Source organism: Sminthopsis crassicaudata, chromosome 3 (assembly GCF_048593235.1).
Source record: "Sminthopsis crassicaudata isolate SCR6 chromosome 3, ASM4859323v1, whole genome shotgun sequence".
In the NCBI taxonomy this organism is placed as follows: Eukaryota; Metazoa; Chordata; class Mammalia; order Dasyuromorphia; family Dasyuridae; genus Sminthopsis; species Sminthopsis crassicaudata.
In genome coordinates, this window is record NC_133619.1 from 445,210,618 (window position 1) to 445,232,337 (window position 21,720).

Consider the following 21,720-nt stretch of genomic DNA (forward strand, 5'->3'; position numbering starts at 1 on the left):
TTGAATTTTAACTTTGTATATGGTAGGGATGTATTTTATCTTGGTATGTGTTTTATTTATTTTTCTAAAAAATAAGGTCATCTTGCTTATCTAGGGGTCGTTTAAACAATCGTCTCAACTTGCCAAAATTGTCAGGAACTCAGGAGTAAGCAACATAGATCATTGCGAAAGCAAATGTCTCAAAGTCCATTTGCTCAAGCTGAAATACAATATATTCATTAGAAAATTCCCTCAGAACCTCTCTAAGTACTTACTTTACTTTTATTTTAAACACAATCATAACAAGATTGCTTTTCCAGTTTCCAAACCTTCCACACATTAGAAGCTACAAATTAAAGAGTGAAGAGAGATACAAGCACACTGACAGCATCAAGGAGTGATGGCCAGCAGCGTGGAAACAAGGGAGTGGGCAGAACTACTATTTATAAATGACAAGAATTTTAAAAGCATAATCATCTGGGAACTTTAATGTATAGCTAATATCTCTGTTTAGCTCAGTTCTCCTTGAGGGCCGTATTATAGCGTAGAACAGTGAATGTATTCCTAATGATGACCATGAGTCATCAAGACAAGGGTAAATTTCATTCTATGTGCTCTGTATACGATGGCAGAGAAGTGCTTACTGGAGTGAGCTTCAGTTATCTGAAGAAGTCACATGTGGAAACCTTATTTCCTGGTGGTGCTGGATGTTTCATTTTGTGCATGTACAGTTATAAATGGGTGTTGATCTCCACTACTAATTCATCTCAGTGATTTCCTAAAAACCATTTCATGAAATGCTCAGCTGTAATTGGAGATAAACTTGGCATCTGATGAATCAGGTGACCCAAATTATATCATAAAAAGCAAAGATAAAGTAACTATCAATTTCTCCAAGTATTTCCCATAGTAACATTATTCTCCTATTCTTGTGGGCTAGAATATGTACTTTACAAATTGATTATTGCACTTGATTCCTTCTGCAAATGTATTGATTTTTGCCCTTCAGAAGTTAAGGTACTATCCATTACACTTTGTTCTTTCAGAGTTAACTGTACTATCCGTTATACATTGTTCTACTACCTAACCATTGTGGGTTTCTTTTTTGTTTTCTCATTGGCTTCCAGGAGAGGACTGAGAAAATGAGCTATTTATACTTTGTACTTTGGTTCAGAATACTTTTAACTTAAAATGATCAGTCCATTGAAAAAAGGTAAAATACTTTCATCTATACAGAAGAAACAAAAGAAATATCTTACAATCTCCAGGTTAAAAAAAAAAATGAATTGGGATTTAACACAAATCCTTTAAAAAAATAAAGACTGGCCTTTCTTCTGTTTGGCAAGGATGTTGTTGAAGATCAAATTTTCTCAAGATCTGAATTGATGGTAACTAGCTTTGAGTGAAAATACATGATGAAAGCAAGAAACAAGTGGGGAAAGGCTCAGCATTTTATTTTTCCTGTATATAATTTCACTTCAGGTACTTATTTTAATTCAGTTTACCTTCTTTGTTCCAGGATAGTAAATAATATGTGTGTATGTGTATATTTAAAAAAAATAATAAAGCCATTTCCATTTATTATTTGTTCATCCTTCCTACTCTTTTAACATTATTTGCTCTTTTACTAGTTTGTTTTTAGAATAGTAATATTGTTTCATATGTGTTAATATTTGAGAATGTAAACAGTGGTCTACATTTCTTCATTATGTAGAAGTGATGAAATGAATTAAAGTAATTTAAAATGGGGTTATCATGGTGATATAGTCTTTTGTCATGGGTGACAAGAAATGGTCTAGACTTATTCATGTTTCCTATTATAGTAGATGGCAGATTGAGTTTGACCATCTGATCAGCAATTAAAGTATTATAAGTGTGAGCCGATTGATTATGTTTTTGAAATAAATCACATGTTCCACAATACTGCCTTGGAGGGAGAGGGGCAATTTTCAATTGCACAAGAACAAAAAAATTCATAACCAATATTCTCAGACAGTGCTACAGAATCTATTGCTTTCAAGCCTACAAAGTTCAAATTATAGTCTCAGATTTATAGTGTTGTTTGGCAGGGACCATATAGAAGAAAAGAAATATTAACAAATAGAGTTTGAATTTTTGTTGTGGATGACTTTCCCCAATTATTTCAACAGTTTGAATTAGTTTAAAAAAATTCAAAAAGATATATGTGTGTGTGTGTGTGTGTTGTGTGTATAAATTTTGAAGGAAGTTTTTATTATGATAATGACATGAAAAAGCCCTTTAGAATGCAGCTGTGAATCATTGGTCAGTGAATATTAAGACTTTTACTGAAACAATAACAAATGGAGGTTGTGCAAAATTTTCAATATCTGCTTCCAGAGTAATCTCCCTTTGGTTTTCAAATCTTCGTAAAACAAAATTTGGATTGAAGGAGGCAACTGATAGGGACATGAAATGATTTGCCCTTGTGCAAATACAGAAGAGCAGAAATTAGATTCAGTGCTTATAGACTAGAGTAATAAGCCAGCTGTCATTGTACTTATTTAGAGGTGCCCTCTAGGAAGAGAATTTGGGAAAAGGCAAAATTGGTGAGCTTTCCGAGTGACTATTAGTTAAAGAATTCAAACTTGACTTTAAAGGTGGAAAAACTGGGAGATAGGATGTTATGTGAAAATATCCTGATTGTGTCTGGTTCTGTCTTGTTTTAGAAATAGCAATATGCAAGCTCTAAAATTCTTTGGTAGTCCCAAATAGGAAAGGATATAGGAGAAAAAGATTAGTTTGCTTAACCTCGTTTTGGTGAGAGGTTTGCTTTTTGATTGAAAGGAGCTGATAAATGGCATTCCCCTTTTTAGCTGAAGCATGCAGAAATTCAGCTTCTCTTTAACTTCTCTTTAATGTGTCAGAGGAAACAATAATCCCAAGTTCTGCAAAAAGCCTTATGAAACATGAGTCTTCCTGCTCCTTTTAATAAATCCAGGAAGCTGCCCAGCAAGGTGTGGCAAGCAAAGCATCTTTGCATACTCCTGCAAAGAGACAGTTTCCTAGCCAGCTCATTCTGTCTTAGCTGCAGTCAGCAAGGAAAGTTACTGGGAGAGAGGTTTTAGATGAAAATGGTAAGTGAAAGCCAGTTGGCAGTGGGCCTTCTAGAATCACACCACTGTTTTTTAACCCATGAAATTCCCTCAGTGCTTGGTATGTGTCAGCATGTGTCTTTTGTTTTGAGCTCTTGACTCTTGAATATTTCCGGCAAAAAGTGGAAATGTAGAAAAAGTTGTTGGTATTGCCTTTTACTCCAGCTCTGTATTGACTTATAAAGTTCCCTTTTGAAATCGTTGATTTTAGCTCAGTTGTCTGGTACACTGGTCTCAAGTGCATTAAGGCCTATCCTCCAAACTGAGCAAACTGTCCCTTATCACAAAGATTTTTACAAAGTAAAAAAACGGGAAAGGGTAGTGGAGGGAAGAGAAAGAAAATCAATCAAGACACAAAGCTTTGTCCAAGAGTATTCCCTCTGCCCTTGTTTCCCATATCTGCAAAGAAGGAAGAGGAAGTAGATGAGACAACTAGGTTCTATAGTGGACAGACCTCTGGGGCCAGTTCCTTGACTTCAAGTCTACCTGCAGACATTTGCTAGCTACATAACCCTGAACAAGTAATTTATTCCTTGCCTGCCTCAGTTTCTCCATATGTAGAAAATGGGATAATAATAGTATACACACACCCTTGGGTTTTTATGATGAAAATAGGTAATGCTTATAGAACCTTTGTTTTTTAGAGAAAGGAACCTTTCATAAAACTTGCCTGCTTCAGCTCATTGCATGCCAGAAAGGGAACGTAATTGGAAGGACATTTTGGGGGTAGGAGGAGTGAGGGAGAGGGAGAGGAAAGATTGTTTGGGTTTGGTTTGTTTTTGTGGTGACTTGCCCAGCATCTCATAGCTGTCTACGGTGTCTAAGATTGGAACAATGCAATCTTGTTAATAGAAATTTGTAGCACCCCAAACAGTAGGGATGGTTGTTAATTAAAAAACAAATAAAACAACCCAGTATTGCTGTTTGTAGAATGGAGGCATTACTGAAGACATATATTTTTGTTTAATGATCCAAGCATCTCCACCACCAAGTCATGTTGCAAACAGAACCTAGGACCACTCTGGAACATGAGGATCTTGGGTTAGGTACCAACAGTTGGGAATATCTCAATTGTGGTACTTAGTCTCTCAAATTTGTAGTATACCAATGCATCCTGATGAAAGACTTGGGGAGTAGGGAATGTGTCTTTGCAGTGAAGCCTTCTCTTGGGGTCTTCTCTTATATTGAGTTCAGTCATTAATGCTATAAAGTATATTTACTGCTGAGGGGACTTAGCGGTCAGATCTTATTGCCTGAACTGCTTTGCCAAGCCAAGTCTCACTGTGACGATTTAGTGCTAAAGTATGTAATTTTTTCAATTGTAGAAAACCCTGAAGCATGTCCCAGAATGGTGTTGTATTTTTAGTCATGCTCATATTTAATGAAGATGTGGCCAAGTGATTTATGCTCAGGAGTTGTCCACATATTAAACAAGCATCTTGGGATTTATTAGGAATTGCAGGTGCCTTGGGAGAAGAGGCATCACTAGTTTGCACTATTCTATTTATTGGAATTAAACTGGGAATATTTTCCTGGCAGTATCAACAGAAGCTTTTAGGATTTTTCTTTTTTTTCCTAAGCATTACTGCTGCTGATGCCAACTGCAGCATCTTGCTTCTATTTTCTCTTATTTACAACTTGTCAGAAATGTTTCTGGTAGTTAGATAAGGGAAAATACACAGTCAGCTATTAAAAGTTTGTGCCCAGGAAAAAAATATATATATTTTAAACTTTAACACAGGAAAATGCTCTGAAATGAGAAAACCTGAGTTTGTTGGGTAGCACTATTACTACTATGTGACTGTGGATAAGTCATTTTTTCAGCTATGTTACCTGTAAAATGGAAGGTTTCTATAAAATAGCATTCTTTCTAATTTTGCAGATTGAGAAGCATGAACATCTTAATTCATTAGATATAAATAAGTTGAGGATTCAATTAAAATTTTTAGGAGAAAGTTTTTTGTCAGGAATGTCTCGATGCAGATATTTTAGGGGAAGTTCTTTTAAGTAATTCCATAGAGGAGCCTCCAGTAAAGACCTACAATATTGCCTTCTTATATGGTATAGAAGTGACCTTTTTAAAACATTAGGACAGTGTAAGTCTAAGTGATCTTCCTGAATTGCAACTTTGAGGGATGAACTATGTCACTGTCTTCTGAGGCCTCCTATTTGTTACCTCCGATTATTCAGCGCACAGGCTTGGGCCTAAGATGCTTTACAAAGGTGATGTCAAATTGAAATAGAAATGGATCCCTGTCGGCCAGAAAGCCACAAGTGTTCCCTTTGCCGAATTTTATTTTTGTTTGCTAAGCTTTATGAGGCTCCTTATTAGGTCTGTGACCACCAGGAGAACAGTATTATTTTTTGGCCCCAGCAGCTCATGAAACCATTTGCTGTAGCACACAAGGATTGTGGTTTGTTTTGGGAAGAGAGGAGTGGTCACACTGATGAAATCGTATTAAACAATTCATTACCAACCTGAACGGAGGGAATGGAGAGAGAGAAAGAAGGAGATTGTTACCCTCTGTCACCAAAAACCACAAAGCTCAGGGATTAAGTGTGAGAGTAAAAAAGTGTAAAAGAACAAAATCAGATTTTTCTAGGAATTAGAATTGCCTTGAATCAGAAGAGTTAGAGCTTTCAGGAAAAATTCTTTTTAGTTGTATTCCTCACTCCTGCTATCTGTTTATCTATGTAGCTTTGTCTCCTCTTATAAAATGGAGTGAAAACCACCTGCACAGTTTGGTAAGATTGGAAAGAATATATTTTGCATCTGAGATTTGGATTGAGTGGAATTTTTCCAAATATGAATCATTGACATAAAGCAAAAGTTGCTTCTGTGTTATTCCTTTAAAGCATACTCTAGAACACCTTTGATTTTCCTGATTGAGCTCTGATTCTGACATCTGGGACAATGAATTCTTTCTGCTGCACACTCTCAAACTCTGATTCTTCCAATGAAGTCTGTCATTGTTTATTTAGCAATTCTAAGCATTATAAGGTTCAAGGTGGATGATGAATGAATATAAAGAACTTTGTGGTCCTTAGGGCACCATACAAATGTCAGCTGCACCATAATAATTGTTACTTGGGCTGTTGCTACTACTATCAATCCAATTAACCAGCAGTTATTAAGAACCTACTGGAGGCCAGGTATCTTATGAGCTATGTGATACACAAATGTCGAAGTGGAAACTGTCCATACCCTCAGGGAACCAACATTCTAATGGAAGAGACAACAAATAAAATACAAGTCTATACAGAATAAATCTGAGAATAAACAGAAATACACAGCAGTTAAATACTAGGTAGTTTTGGAAGTAGGTATTGGCAGTTGGGGAGGGGGAGAGATCAGGAAAAACTCCATGTCAAGCAGAGGAGTCAGTAAGCTTTTTATATCTAGCTCTAGATTGCCAAATTATGATTTTTTAAATACATAAATATAAACAAATTATTTTCCTTTTTTAATATTTTTTATGTATTTTAAAACATAATTTTAAGAAGAGATCTATAGGTGTTACTAGATGACTCTGAGCTATGAGGGGTTCATAGCTCAATATTGTAGGACACATGTTCAGGCCTCCTATTTGTTACCTCCGACTATTCAGCACATAGGCTTGGGCCTAGGATGCTTTACAAGGATGATGTCAAATTGAAATAGAAATGGATCCCTGTCGGCCAGAAAGCCACAAGTGTTCCCTTTGCCGAATTTTATTTTTGTTTGTTTTGTTAAACATTTCCCACTTAAGAGTTTAATCTGATCCAGGCACAGGAATTTGATATCTTGTCCTCATTTACAGATTAGGAAACTGAGGCTATTAAGAGCTATTAAGAAGCAAAGCTGGGACTGGAACCTCAGCTCTTTGACTGAATCTATTGCATACCTACAGATTGCCAGAATAGTGCTTTGAAACCAGGCAGTACAGTTAATCAAACTTTTTAAAGTAATGCACGAAGTCCAGGTGATTTAAAGAGGTAGATTCCAACACAAGCCTTTCTTTACAAGAACTTGAAATGAGATAGATAGACTGTACACAAAAATCTGAGATGAGGGAAGTGTCAGTGACTTTGGTTCCCTATTTTGGTTTATTTGGCTGAAGACTCAGCTGTGACACAGCTTTGTCTGATTCAGTCTTTTTTCGCTGTGGTCAGTTTAAAGTACAATTTGAGCAACAGAGAATTCATAACTGCCAACTCCTGCTGCTCACAAACCAACTTTTATGAGCTGCTGTAAATTATGATCCTTAAATCATCTTATCACCAGGCCCAGGCCTTCAGTGAAGTCACTTCCCAAAGCATATTCAAGTATTCCATTTGAGTCTAGATTTGGGCAAAGTCATTCACTGGTAGATTGAAACTTCTTGATTTTTTTTTTTTTTATGGACCCTTTATAATAGTAAGTTCTGCCTATATACTTATTTTCATTAATTTTCAAGTTCTCTGAGGCTGTAAAATTTTTCAATTGTCCATTAAATGTGCTTTGATGCTTAGAATACAATGTAAGCAGGTGTTTATCCTCATTAAGGCATTGACCAGTGTGCTCACCAAGGCCAATCTCTCCATCTCAAACCAAATCCATCTGTTCTTATTTGCCCAGTATGTGGAATAAGAGACAATCATCCATTGCCTCAAGCTGTTTTCCCTCTGCATCAGATTCCCTTGATTACCCAACTAAGAGTTAGTAGTTTTAGTTGTAGTAGTAAAATTTGTTTTAGTTCTTTGAGACTCGATCCCTAATTTTGCTTATTTCTTTAGACCATGATTCATGCTAACTTGGTGCTCATAATTAAAGCATTCTGAAATTTGGCTTTATGTCTTTCATTTGGTGCGCTTTTGGGAAAATAAAGAGGAAGTATTTGCCAACCCTCCTTATGAGCAATTAAGCTTGGGTCCTTAAATTTGAAGCTGGTTGTACTTTTTCCATCTAAAATTATGTATTTGTGGATATTTTAACTGCTAATTAATTCTGTGCCTTGAGGATTATTAACTGATAGTCTTCCAGCAGATAAAAAAACATGATGGTATTTTTCTACACTCACTTTCTCAGTTGCCTTCTTAGAGTAAAGGCACCATATCTTTCTGAATTATCTCTGTAGCTTGTTGAACAAGGTTAGCCACTTGAGGCATCTGACTGGCTTTTTGTATGCAAGGGAACTGGAGTGTTCTTGAACTCAGAGTACTGCCTTACATATCTCTGCCCATCCTGTTGCAAAGTGAGACCTCTCCATTAGACCTGGAAGTTAGTTTGAGGGGACTATTTTGTTTTCTTGTAAAATATAGGAAAACTTAAGAGTATTCACCATAAGAGAATCTGGTTAGTTATGGGCAGTTGTGAGATCAGGAATAAGGAGTGTCAAATACACTCTTCTTCTATTCTTTGGTTCCCAGGAGGGCCAGATTATTAAAGATTTACTTTGATTTGATCACAACAATCTGCAATGACTTTATTGAAATATAACATGTTTAGGCACTTGTTTTTGTTGTTGACAAATCTTTCAGTCAGAGCTCTTGGGTCATGATTTTGCATCTTCTTACTTGTCATCAAAAAAGTTGAAAGAAAAGATTCTGGACTTGTTTATTTCTTGTTGCCTTGCTTTTATTCACTTTCTCTTTGGCTATTGTGCTTCAAGGTATTTCTGTGTCTCTTCCCCTTCTCCCCATGCCAAAGTAGAAAAAAACTGTTTATAGTTAATTCTTCTAGTGCTTCTCTTACCCCTGTCATTGTCTTGCAGTTTGGCTTCCATGTCATCACTCAACCAAAACAACTTTCTTCCAAATTATCATTATCTCTTAATTGCCAAATAAATACTTTTTCTTAATCTTCAGTCTATCAGCACAGGCTTTACTCCTCTACATTCTCATTTCTAGTTTTTGTCATGCTCCTTTGTTGATTCATCTTTTATATCAAGACAGATAATGAGCGTGTCCGAGACTGTCCTGGGCTGTCTCTGGTCTTTCTACATTTCCTCACCTGGAGACCAGAAAGCCCATAGATACCCACACACATCCCTAGTATCAGGTGATCTGGAAGGAGGCGCTTAGTGTGTAGAGAGTACGTTCCCCATGGAGAAATGAGGGAAATACCTGGATAGGCATTGGAGATACAAGAGTGGAATTTATGAGAAAGAAGGTGAGGAGGTATAAATGGGTCGTAATATTGATGAGGAGTAAACTGAGGTTCTAAACCGAGTTGGGTCAGTTCCTTTTCTCCTGGGTCTGATTAACTCTCTCTCCTTCCCCAAAGTAACTACCACACGGGTTCCGTAGCAAATGAATTTGCTACTCAATGCTGTTTGGAAACAAAGTCTTTATTGATAGTAAAGAGATAGACAGGCATTTGGCCTATAGGGAGGCCATGCTGCCTGGCAAGGGGACGCCAGTTGGCGGACACTAGGCTGGTATGAACCAAGTGCAAAGATTCCATTTTTCAACCAACCTTATATACATAACTAGAGTCATAAAAACAACGTTTGCACAGAGATGTTATCCAAGAGGTTCTGGAGATATGTGTAAATAAGACAGGAATTCTCTTGTTTTTGTAAATAAGACAATTTCTCCCCAAAAAGGAATTATGTGAAGATGGCGAAAGGACACAAAATGACCCTGGTTCCATCTACCCTTAAAGTGAGTGCCTTTAGATGGGATCATCAATCTACTGAAATATTATGAAATACACATCTTTCATTTGAATTTGCCTTAGCAAAACCATATAGAGAAAGTGGGCTTTAGGTGTACTTTGTGGATCTTTTCCCAAAATATATCATCAAAGACAGTAAACAAATATTTCCCCTATTTTTATTCTGACCCTGCACAAAACCTAACTGGGGATTTTGTTTTAAATGTTTTCCATTCATTGGAACCAGGGTCATTTTGTGTCCTTTCACCATCTTCACATAATTCCCATTAGTTCTAATGTGAGGTGAGTTCACAGAGGGACAAGAAAATAGCCTTGGAGGGTTTTAGAGAGAACTAAGTTTAAATATTTCACTACCCAGACTCATTTAAGCTTCAGTGCATTGAAAAGTAATTCATACTAATTTAATATTTGGGGATCCAGAGAACTTCAGAAACACCTTCCAGTAATAGCCCACATCCAATTATTCTATCAAAGAAAAATTAGAATTCCTAGCAAAAGCAAAGCTCACACATTCATCTCTAGCTCTTTCTTAATATTAAGTGACAGTTTATAGCACATGAAGAAAGTATATCCTGTGGTCTTGATTATGAAATGTATTTCTTATGCTGTTATATCACTTTGTTTTTATATGAATAAGAGTTCATGCTAAAATAACCTTTAAATCAGAACCATTACCACTTTAGTTATAATGAGTATATACAATATTCGTATTTATAAGTGTCAAACAAAGCTTCTATCCCAAGCAAAGTAATTGAAGGTAAATCAAGTTAATTTTCCTGTAGCTAGTTGACTAAATTAAAACCAACTATCGAGGGTGCTGTTGTTGAGAAGCCAGAAGCCATTTGTATCTGTGATCTCTGTTGTTATTTTAACCATTAGTTTATATACTTTACAAAGCTGTTAGTGATCCAGTTGAGGTTTTGGAGCACCCACACTATGGAGGGACAACGTTTTTTGCTGCATTTTCCTGATAGGGAACCACCAAAGTCAGTAATAGTGGTTGGGTTAAATAGAAGAGAGTTGGCAGACATTCACATTAGCAATAGTGATATTTTAACCTAAGCAATTAAATACTGTGGTACCCTCTTCTGTTTTAAGACTTACAATTTGTAGACTTTTTCTTACTTGGTCCTCTTTAATAAGGTCCAGTTGACCTATGAATTTATCAGTGTGCCCTCCATCCCATGGTGCAGATCAGAAACCGTCCATGTCTTCTCAGTCTGTGTTCTCTTTTTATAGAGGGCCAAGCAACTGGAGTCCATCCTCTTGGATCTCTTGACATCAGATGGGTAATACCCCTGTGCATTAGCCCTCATGTTTGTTACATGATCAGACTATCTCATTTTCCTTACCATAAAGATTTTGGATTATATCTTTTTGCTCGCTCTTCTGCATAACTTTTGTTGGAAATATGCTACAGTTTATTCACACTCAGAGTTGAGTCCCTTTATTGCCCTACCTATGTGCTGTCTTCCAACTTGAATTCTTTGTTATTTTGTGTTGTTTAGTGATTAGAATCATTAAAATCACATTAGAATCACCAGAAGAACACCATTAAAAAATAGGATCTTTGTTTCATGAAGAAACGGGTTAAGGCAAAGTTCTGCACGTAACTTCTCATGTAATAGTATCCATTTTAACCCTTCTGTTCAGTTTTGTTCCAGATTGATTGTTCCAGATACATTTACTTAGAAACAAGAATTGTGACTTGTCTATACGTCTGTGTTTTATAATTTCAACAACAATGTAGAGTAGATCTGCGTATTTTAGACGTAGCTTGATGGTAATAAGAGGGGCCATCAAGAAAAATTATTTCTTGTGTATCAAAATTGTGTATGATTTTAACAAGTGAAAAATCTTATTAGAAGAGAACTTCCTAGATGCTTTTGCTTTACAGAATTAAAACTTTTTTTGTCACATAATAAGTACAATAGGAATTTATATTATCTGCAACTTACTGTTATGTGATTGACATAACATTATCATTTGCAAAAACTTGTCTGTTCCCTTTTCATACTTTTATCAAAGAGGCCCTCTATTTATGTGTAAATTATTCTCATAAAAAATCTTTGTAGAAATGAGAAAATAGGCACATGAGTTAGTATTATTATTTTGTTATATATCACTATATTATATTATTATATTATTCAGTGTTCATTATTATTCTGATCAGCCTTTTTGATAATAATAACATGCTTGATTTTTTTTTTAAATACCAAAATTTTGATGTTCAACCCTTAGGAGATCACCTTGAGGATCAGTCATTAAATATTAAATTATTCCCAGCATGGGCCTCCTGTTTGTAATTAGTCTGATTCAACTAAATTCTCCACTTTTTTTTGTTTAGTGCCATTTTTTGTTTCTCCTGTAGCACATTAGAGATTGTGATATAAAAGTTCACAGTTTTATGTAGTGACACGTCCCTTCTCCCTTCCCCTCCATTTTTCTTCCCATTGTAGACTTCTTTATAGATCTGGCCCTCTTACCTTCTGTTATTCTTCTTCAGGTTAAGTGATTTCAGGACAATCTCACATCATTGGGTTTCTAAGCAAGCTTTTTGTAAACTTATTTCCCCTTCACCTCTCTTTACTGTTTTACATGCTTCTTATAATGTTTCACTGGAATTTCTTCCATTAGACTTAACAGATGAATTTCTGTTCTAAACTCTTTTTCTTTGCATCTCAAGAAGATGAAGTATGTTTTGGTTAAGGTATTTATTCTCATAGGAGTGATTTAGTTAATGGTAACAGTGTTTTTTTAATTGTCTGCTGCCCATGTTTATCAGTAGCTTATATAAATAGGACAGTTTAGAGTTGGTTTATTTTTTTACCCTTCTTATTTTCATTCTTTCATCTAATTTGATTTAGATTTTGATGTTTTACTAATATGAGTGGTCTTGACAGTTCACACATAAGAAATTAAATGATTTCTCACATGGGCAATTGGTCATTTCCTATTTGTTAGGATATAATCAGTTTCATTTCTTGAAATGTGATAATAGATAGCTGAAGGACAGTTATTAAGTCTTTTCTATGTTTTTTCTTCCCTGGGTTAAATATGGCTAAGATTCTTTTCTTGATGATGTAATTTGTAGGCCTTATAAAAGCAGGTAGGTAGAACAGTGGATTGAATGCTGGACTGGAGTCAGAAAGAACTGAGTTCAAATCCAGCCTCAGGCCAGGTGTAAGACTCTGGGAAATTAACTTAATCTCTGTCTGCCTCAGTTTGCTCATTTGTAAAATGATGATGATAATGATAGCACCCATCTTCTAGGATTGTTGTGAGTATAATGTCAGATAGTATTCGTAAAATGCTATATAAATGCTAGCCATTATTCTTTTCAACAGTTCTGTTTACCCTTCTGGATGTTTTCCTGATTCTTGATCTCTCTTTTAAAATGGAGTGCTTTGTTTTGTTTTGTTTTTTGTTTGCTTGATTTTCTTTTTTAAGCACATATATCATTCTTGTCATTCCATAGCTTTGGATGTTTTCCATATAAATTGCAAACGCATCCAAGTTTTCCCTGATTTGTATTGTATAAAATTGACTATTATAGCCCAAAAGATCACATTGGTACTTATTAAATATATCACATTATTTTTAATATGTTTACATAAGACACAGTGTAACATTTGTGTGCAAGTAGCCATGTAAAAGATATCTGTTCAGAACTAAAGAACGGGAAAAGGGGATCATTTGATCACTAGATACTAGTGATACTATTTATAACCAAAGGAGAGTTGATATGCTTCACTGCTGCTTGTATAATGTTCAGAAACAAAGGAAGGGTACTAGCAAATGGAAAGATCATCCATAAGAGTACTTATGGGAAACCATAGAAAAGTGTGTCTTACAGACTGAGATGAATTATGATCTGCAAAGCTGATTTATATCAGTGAAATCACAGGTCTATTGAAATAATGAGTCATAGCTATATATGTATGTATGTGTGTGTGTGTGTGTGTGTGTGTGTGTGTGTATATATATATATATATATATATATATATATATATATATATATATATATATATATATATAACCTATCAGCAGTAAAACCTGGCTTTGTGGCATCTGAAAATTTGATAAGCAAGCATTACTCTTATATTGGATAAAAGTCACAGATAAAATTATTAAATTGGAAAAGTCTTGAACAGAATCCCTTGGATTGTCAGTGGAGGGAGCTTCTTATTTTGGCACATCCATTAATCATTACTACTTACAGTGGTTGTGTGTGTGTGTGTGTGTGTGTGTGTGTGTGTGTGTGTGTGTGTTTTGTTTGTTTGTTTTTTTCCTCCAGGTTACTAAAATATGATATCATTGCACTCCTGGTGTTTTTGAATTTTCACATGGATTCAAGCCTTAAAGATGAATATCATAAATATAATAAAATACAAATTACTAACTGGGTTATCATTTACATTTACTTTTATCCCAACTTGGATTGTTTCCTTTTCTGTCTAGGTGGGAAAGTGGTTATTGACAAATCTCTGTTGCACAAATTGTGGGAATACAAGTACGTGAATAAAACTTAGCAAACACAGATTGGTTTCCTAGTAGACATGAGGTTCCATTTCCTCATAACACAGAGTGTGCTTATCTATGGAAGAAATGGTTGTAGGACTAAAGAATAATTTGTGTGTATTTTTGTTACTGTTTTAGGCACCAGCATATATTCCTTAGGCTTTCTCTTCCATCTCTTAGTTTATAATTTATAGTTTAGTGATGAAAGTTTATTACTAAACAGCAAACTAAAAGCTGTCAGGCAAAAGCCAGACTTTTTAGTCTTTGGGGAATCTATGTAAAGAAATATTTTTTCCCCTGCACAGAGTGGTCACAGTTGTTTGGCCAGAAGCTAGCCTCTTAGCATTTGTATTCAGATGATGCATTATTTATGATATACCTCAGAAACTGAACTAGTGTCTTGTAGGTATCTACATGTCTACAGTAGCAGCACGTACTAAAAAAAGAAATACCCATGGGTGAAAGTGATAACAGTATAAACATTTTTAATCGTTTTTGGACCCTGAAGCCTCATATAAACTGTATTTTAAATAGTTTTATTTCTTTTTAGGCTATCTTCAACAAATAACCTTTTCTTGTTTCCATCATTCATTTTGTTCTACATGTTGATAACTCATAGCCCTCAACAAACTTCTTACATTATCTTAAGGTCTAATAGAAAGTAAGCTCATTGAAGGCATGAAGTGTTTAATTTTTGTCTTTGTGCCTAGTACACAGTGCTAGGTCCATACCTGGACCTGGTATATAGTAGGATCAGTGGTCCTCAAACTTTTTAAATAGAGGACCAGTTCATTGTCCCTCAGACTGTGGGAGGGCCGGACTATAGTAAAAACAAAACCTCACACTCTGTCTTTGCCCCTCAGCCCATTTGCCATAACCTGCATCTGGCTCACGGGCTGTAGTTTGAGAACCCTTGTAGGTGCTTATTAGGTGGTTGATTTTTGTCCCAAATACTCAGATGATGAGTAAGTGAGCCCTGCTATAGACAAAAGTCATTGGAAATTTATTGTTGAATTATACTTTCTTCATTGTCAAGGAACATCAACATAATAGAGTAACTCAAACTAGTCTTTTGTATTTCTCTACTTAGACCAATTCTTTGGTTTGTTTGTGAGTATTTAAAATGGAAGAAAAAGATCTAATTTATTCTGCCTCCTCTGGATTTTTATCCTAGAGGATCCCCTTCTTTTAGAACCAATTTTCTCTCTCTCCCTAGCATTTGCTTGAGCTACTCTATTTTCTTAACTGTACTTGGTATTCAGAATCCAATTCATATCTACAGTTGTTTTTTTCTTAATTTCAGGTCATGGGCTTTTCAATTTGAATGTTTTTTGTTTTGTTTTGTTTTTAATTCAAACTATAGAAAACTGATCTTTCAGATACTATTTTAGTACACATTTTTTGCAAATCTTAAAAAGTATACATACATATGCACTATCCACTTCACTGTGAATATTGATGTTGGGTGTAGTTTAAGCAGTTTATGTGAGAGTCCGAAGGTACCAGTCCCAGCCAGAACTTCAGGCTGACTCTGAGTGGTCCAAGACATTTAGAATTGGCTCGCTCTTATATTTAAGACTTAGGATCCAGGAGTCATTGATTCATTTTAGCTATTTGGGAAGGGACGTAGTCTGATCAAACTACATCATTTAGCAAGATTGAAATCGGTTAAGCAATATAAACTTAATTCTAAGTGTCAGCAAATTGCATGTGTTTTTCTTCAGAACTTTAGCTTTTCCTAAAGCATTTTTTCAGTGCTACGGATGCTGCTATTCACTACATGGACAGCTGTTGTCTCCATCTCCTTCCCATTTCGTATCTATCATTCAGATAAAGTAGCTTCCTAAGCAAAAAGTTTCAAGCCCTTAGTACTTTCTCCCAGATCAGACAGTAGAGGTAATTTTCTCCAGGTTCCATTAAAATTTCATCATTTTTTTTTAATGACACCATGAAATTCATTAATGTCCAAAGCACCAAAACATCTTCCCCTCACCCTCCAAAAATTTTTCTGAATGTATATATTTGTTGAGTTATAGGATATTAGAGTGCCCGTTTATCATTTCATGGAAATCATTGAATTAGGAAACTAGAAAAGATGTAGAAGCACTTAATTGCTTATACCCTCTAATCTCATAGAAATAGGAAACAATTGAATAAGGTGACTGATAAAAGAAAGAATCTTCTGGAAATAGGGTAATATATAAATGTTATATTTATAACAAAAAAAAATTGAAACTTTTGACATGTCTTTTTTTTTTTTTTTTTTTTTTTTTCCTTCCCCTTTTCGCTGAGGCAGTTGGAGTTAAGATGATTTGCCCAGAGTCTGTGTGACCTATGTGACTGCTAGACAACATTAAGTATCTGAGGTCACTTTTGAACTCAGGTCCTCCTGACTTCAGGGCTGGTGCTCTATCCACTGCGCCACCTAGCTGCCCCAATCAGTCGTTTTTTAGAACGGTGTATAAAGCCATCCTATTTACCACTGTCAAGAAGGACCTCCTTTTCAAAGTCTCAGATAGAGAAGGAATTTTCTGTTGATGGTGAGGGCCTCTAAATGGTTTGTTTGTAGATTACATGGTACATTGATTTCATCAAGCTCTAAAGTCTCCTCACTCATCTCCAAACAGGCTACAATCCACAAAGGAAAAGTCAACTGCAAGGAAAATGTTGGAAATGGCTATTGCCCTGAGGATACCATGTTGTTAAGATATCCTTTGAATTTTCTTAGCAGTAGTTGTGTCTGAAGCAAACAGCTATAGGTAAATAATAAAGCAGGGCCAGAATAAAGTAGATTTGGAAAATTGTGTGGCATAGGGGATGTCAAATAGGAATGTGTTCTTATACAAGGAATAACAAAGGACTGTATAGCTAGAGAGATGAAGGATAACACCCCAAATGCTGTATTGATTAGTTTTACATGTAATATCTTCTAAAGGTAGAACCTCCTGCTTTTGCATCTTTATCCCTTACCCTGGTCTTTGGAACATAGTAGGACTTTTAAAAATGTTTATTAGTTGATCCTCTTTGGAGCATTTATGGGAGGTGGTGGACAAGAATTACCGAGAAGGCATAGATGAATAGTGAGCTAATCTAGTAGAACTAATTTCACCTAGAGAAAAAGATAAATATCTAAAGCATACCCACATTTGGGGAATTTACTGGTATTCCATATAAATTAAATTTCTTTATTAAGAATGTTATTGAGAATTCTTTATGGTTCACCCTGATCAACCTGATCAAGAGAGAATCACCTTAAATGACCATTATTTTTGGTGGCATAATTTGTCGAGTATTTCTGACTAATCGTTCTAGCATCTGATTTTTGGTTCAAATTATACATTCAAATGCTTTTGCTGAAAGAATTGTTTATGAAGACTTCCATTCATTTTATTATGTGCATATGTGCACATATGTATGTATAGATAGATATTTAATATCCCGAACATCTTTGCTCTTCGGTAGCCAAAAGTTAAATAGTAATGAAAGTTGGAGATTGAACTTTTTACAGAGCTTCTCAAATTTATGACCCAAGTATAAATGAGCATTCTAGTGGTTTCTACATTTTAGAATTATGTCTGAGAAACACAAAGCTAGATGTGTAATCGGTTTTCACTGCATTATGTAGGAATGAATTTATCATTTTTATCTCACCATTTCTCATTAAAAGCTTAATGCCAATATTCCTTCCTGACCTATGCCAAAATGAAGCCTCAGCTGCAACTACAAATTGGAGGGATATTTGAAAAATTCATTGTGTTCCTGCAAGCAGATTAACTCCTAGGAAATATATGTTTTACCAAACCTTCAGTCATCCAGAAATAAATCATCTGCATAAATCTTGCCAAAATGGCATTGGTCTGTAAGTGAATTTCTATAGAACCTATTTACTCTCTTGTCTTTATATACCTTGTATATCTTCTTCAAGTGCTAGCCTCCTGCCATCTCTCTTCCTGGCTTTCTCCAAAACAGTTGAACTTTTGTTAAACTAAGTTTGTGATTTCAATGTAATTGGATTGCTATACTTTTTCAAGAACTAGATTGACTCCTTGTTGCATGAACCAAGAATTTTTTTTTAATTGCTTCTTCATAACTCTTTGACTGGTTCTTCCACATTTGTTGGATTTGTTACTTGAACCGGCACCTTACCTATGTCGCATCATTCTTAACATTAAACAAATATTCTGTTGGTCTTGTTTACAAATGGATTCCACTGAGATTTTTAGTTGGGCAAAATTTGATCTAGATAGTTTCTTTTTTAGCACTCTACTTATTTAAACATGCCTCTAATGTATGATTGATGGCATATTTCTTCCTTACTCTTAAATTAAAGCACTACCTGTAATTTTTTAAGCTTCCAGTTTGTGATGAATAATTAGATGTAAATAACACTGACATGAGCTTTTCAAAATTTCCAGAAAATCAGCCCTGTTTATGAATGTGAATGATAGTAATAAAATAGTCTACCTGGTTATCAAAGCAGAGATTGTTAGAGTTGGCCAGGACCTTGCTAATTAGATCATTTAATCCCATTCTTCCATTTTATAGATAACTATCCCTTAACATACTTTATAGACAAAGGACATTGAGATCCTGAGATCAGCTCTTAATTATTGACAAAAATGAAATGAAAGGGATTTTTATAGTTAAAAACAATGAATAATAAAAAATTCATTTCTCTAGATATTGGGACACATTATATGTTGTTATTCTTGGTAGAAGATTTACCATCTTAATTGTGTTTTGTTAATTCTTACCTTAAAATTGATCTGAATTCCCTGAATCCCCTAAAAAGCTAGTTTTTTTTTTTTTTTTTTTTTTTTTTTTTTTTTTTTTTTTTTTTTTAAGCAAATATCTGGTGGTGGTTAGAACTGCTGGGATCTGTTGGTTTTTGGACATGAGATACTTGAAAAATTAAACCCTACAAAATAAAATGGTTTACTTAAGGAGGAGAGCTATTAAGTAAAAACCATGAAATATATGAGTTATCAGGAAAATGCTTTAATCAGAAAAGGACAGATTGTTAGCTAGAGTAGGAGCTAAAATTATTGGCTCATCAGTGACTTGAATATTATGAAAATTGTTGTTTTTCAGTCAAGTTTAACTCTATGTGGGAGAGGCCCAAGCATTTTCAGGCACAAACTTTTTCACACTCTCATGCATGTACCTAGAAGTTGTCATTTATCTGTCACATGGCTATGATATTCTCCTCATAAAACGCCTTGGGTTTAGGTTATTATTAGTCTATCAACACAGGGGTTCACTTTAGCAGAAAGTTCAGAACCAAAACTCTGGTTTCTATAGATGAGGTTTAACCATGGTTGGTTTTTTCCCCCCCTTACCTTTTTTTGACTCATGTCTCCTCCCTCCAGGATTTTTCCTGATGATATGAGGATTAAACTTTTGTCTAAGTGTCTATAAAACTAAGAAAAGGACAATCAGATCCCATGCAAAAACTCAGGGTAACAATACATGGATGGTATCCATGATGGGCTTTTTTCACTAAATAGAAAACCCAGTGGTTTTTATTGCAGCCTCTAAACAGACAAAATTCTTTCTCCCTCTGCAAAGTTCCATTTTCCCTAGAGATCTGTGCATTTCTCTGGTTGGGGGTTACCCAAATGGGGAAAGAACTCATTTTCTGCATTCCTGCCAGAGCTATACAATCCACATACCTCCAAGGACCAGGGACTTCTGTTCTGTGTCCTGGAGCCTTGACCCAGGAATTCAACCATTCTCTGCTTGACTCCAGATCCCCTTGCCTGCCATTTATGGAGCTCTGTCGCCCTTTGGGGGCTTTCCTGGTACAAATAGTTCCTTGAAAGACTTGTGGAGTCTTCCTTCTTCCAGACAGTGAAACCTGTGTGTATCAGACTAGCTTTTATCTGCTTCAAAGCTAGTTGGTTCTCTCCATGTGTTTGACCATCTGCATTTAGTGGCTAATTCCAAGGGTGGACCTCGAATATTAACTTCATCAGCTCATAATGAAATATTAAAAGGCCACAGAGAGTTCTGAGGACCAAGTGACTTTGTACTTTATCAAAGAGCTGGGTCAAGGGAATTTATGAGTTTCTTAAGAGAAATATATTTAATCCCAGAAAGAGTAGATGATTTGCCTTCTCATAAAGGATCATTCACTCATAGAAGACTGCATATGGTTGTGGACTCTTGGATGACTGGGGGAAAGATTATTCCTATTACTGTGTCATTTTTCCCTATTTCTGTTTCCTGTTTCCCTTGGGAAATATCCAGAATTGGGGCTGCAGATGAGTGCCCCAGAAATCACCATAATATAATTTGTTCTGCACAAACATTTTAACTTCCTGACTCTATTATATTTTATTTTAATGTATTTAATTTCAGAAAGTCATAGTGGTACTCTGCTTTTCCATTTAATTGCTCAAAATGTAGTCCACACTAGGAACTGAAATTAATATCTCATTACAACAGAGAAAATTCATGTCTGTTATTTTAATTATCTGGAGATTTGATATTCCTTAGGTGATTCAACAGTGGAGTATTGTTGTTCTTGGCCCCCATAATACCAGAGAAATCTGAATATTATTATTTTGAGGATTTCACATAACTGAAGTCACATACTCTTTATTTTTCTCAAATCTCTTAATAAGAATTTAAGTAGTTATTTCCTAAATAACCTGTTAACATTAACAATTATTTCTAGATCTTTGAATAAAAGATATCTGTATAAAGAAGTAGTGATATTATGTTTCTAATTCCTTTTAAAATTAACATGTCTTTAAAATCAGATAAGCTACAAAGACTGTAAAAGGCTTTGCATATAACTTCTGAACCCTCTGCCTTTATATATTAGAGATTTCTCTACAAAACTAATAACAGCATTGACTTAAAAAGCTGCAAGGGGTACACTTTGTACACTTTCTGTGCTTCATTTAATTACTCTGATGAGGAAGTGTTGCGTTTAGGGGACTGGGCCTGTGATTTCTTTGCTATAAGGAGTTCTTTATTGAAGAAATTCTCTCTGCCTTGTAGGGCATTCAGGCATTCAGTTTGCACTTCCCCTACCTCCCTCAAAGCTGGACTCTACCCTTGGAACTACTCTGGGCATTGATAGGCCATCTTTTAACTTTATTTTTCTTGATTTCAGCATTTCCAAGACATTCTCAACTATGTCAGCTAGTCAACTATGTCAGCCCCCCCACCTCCTTTCTAGCTCCCCTCTCTCTGTATTAAATTATTTCATTTAAATGGAAGCTTCTTGAAGTCTGGCAATGAGTTTCTTGCCTTTGTATCCCTATCCTTTAGGAAACAGTTCCTGGAGCATAATAAACATTTAATAAATGCTAACTGGTTGGTTTAATGTAGGACAGTTGAACACAGCTTAGCATCTTCAATGACATTTAGAGTTTTGAGTGTTGTCTAGACCACTAGCAGCCAAGTTAAGTGATTTGACTGGAGTCCCACATCAAGTAGATATCAAAGATAGGAATAAGA

The 21,720-nt window shown here is 35.3% G+C and overlaps 1 protein-coding gene across 4 annotated transcripts in view; it reads left to right on the forward strand.

Moving 5' to 3' along the window:
• Window positions 1-21,720, forward strand: part of STK39 (serine/threonine kinase 39) — a 302,226-nt gene that overhangs the window by 255,448 nt on the left and 25,058 nt on the right. The window lies entirely within an intron of this gene.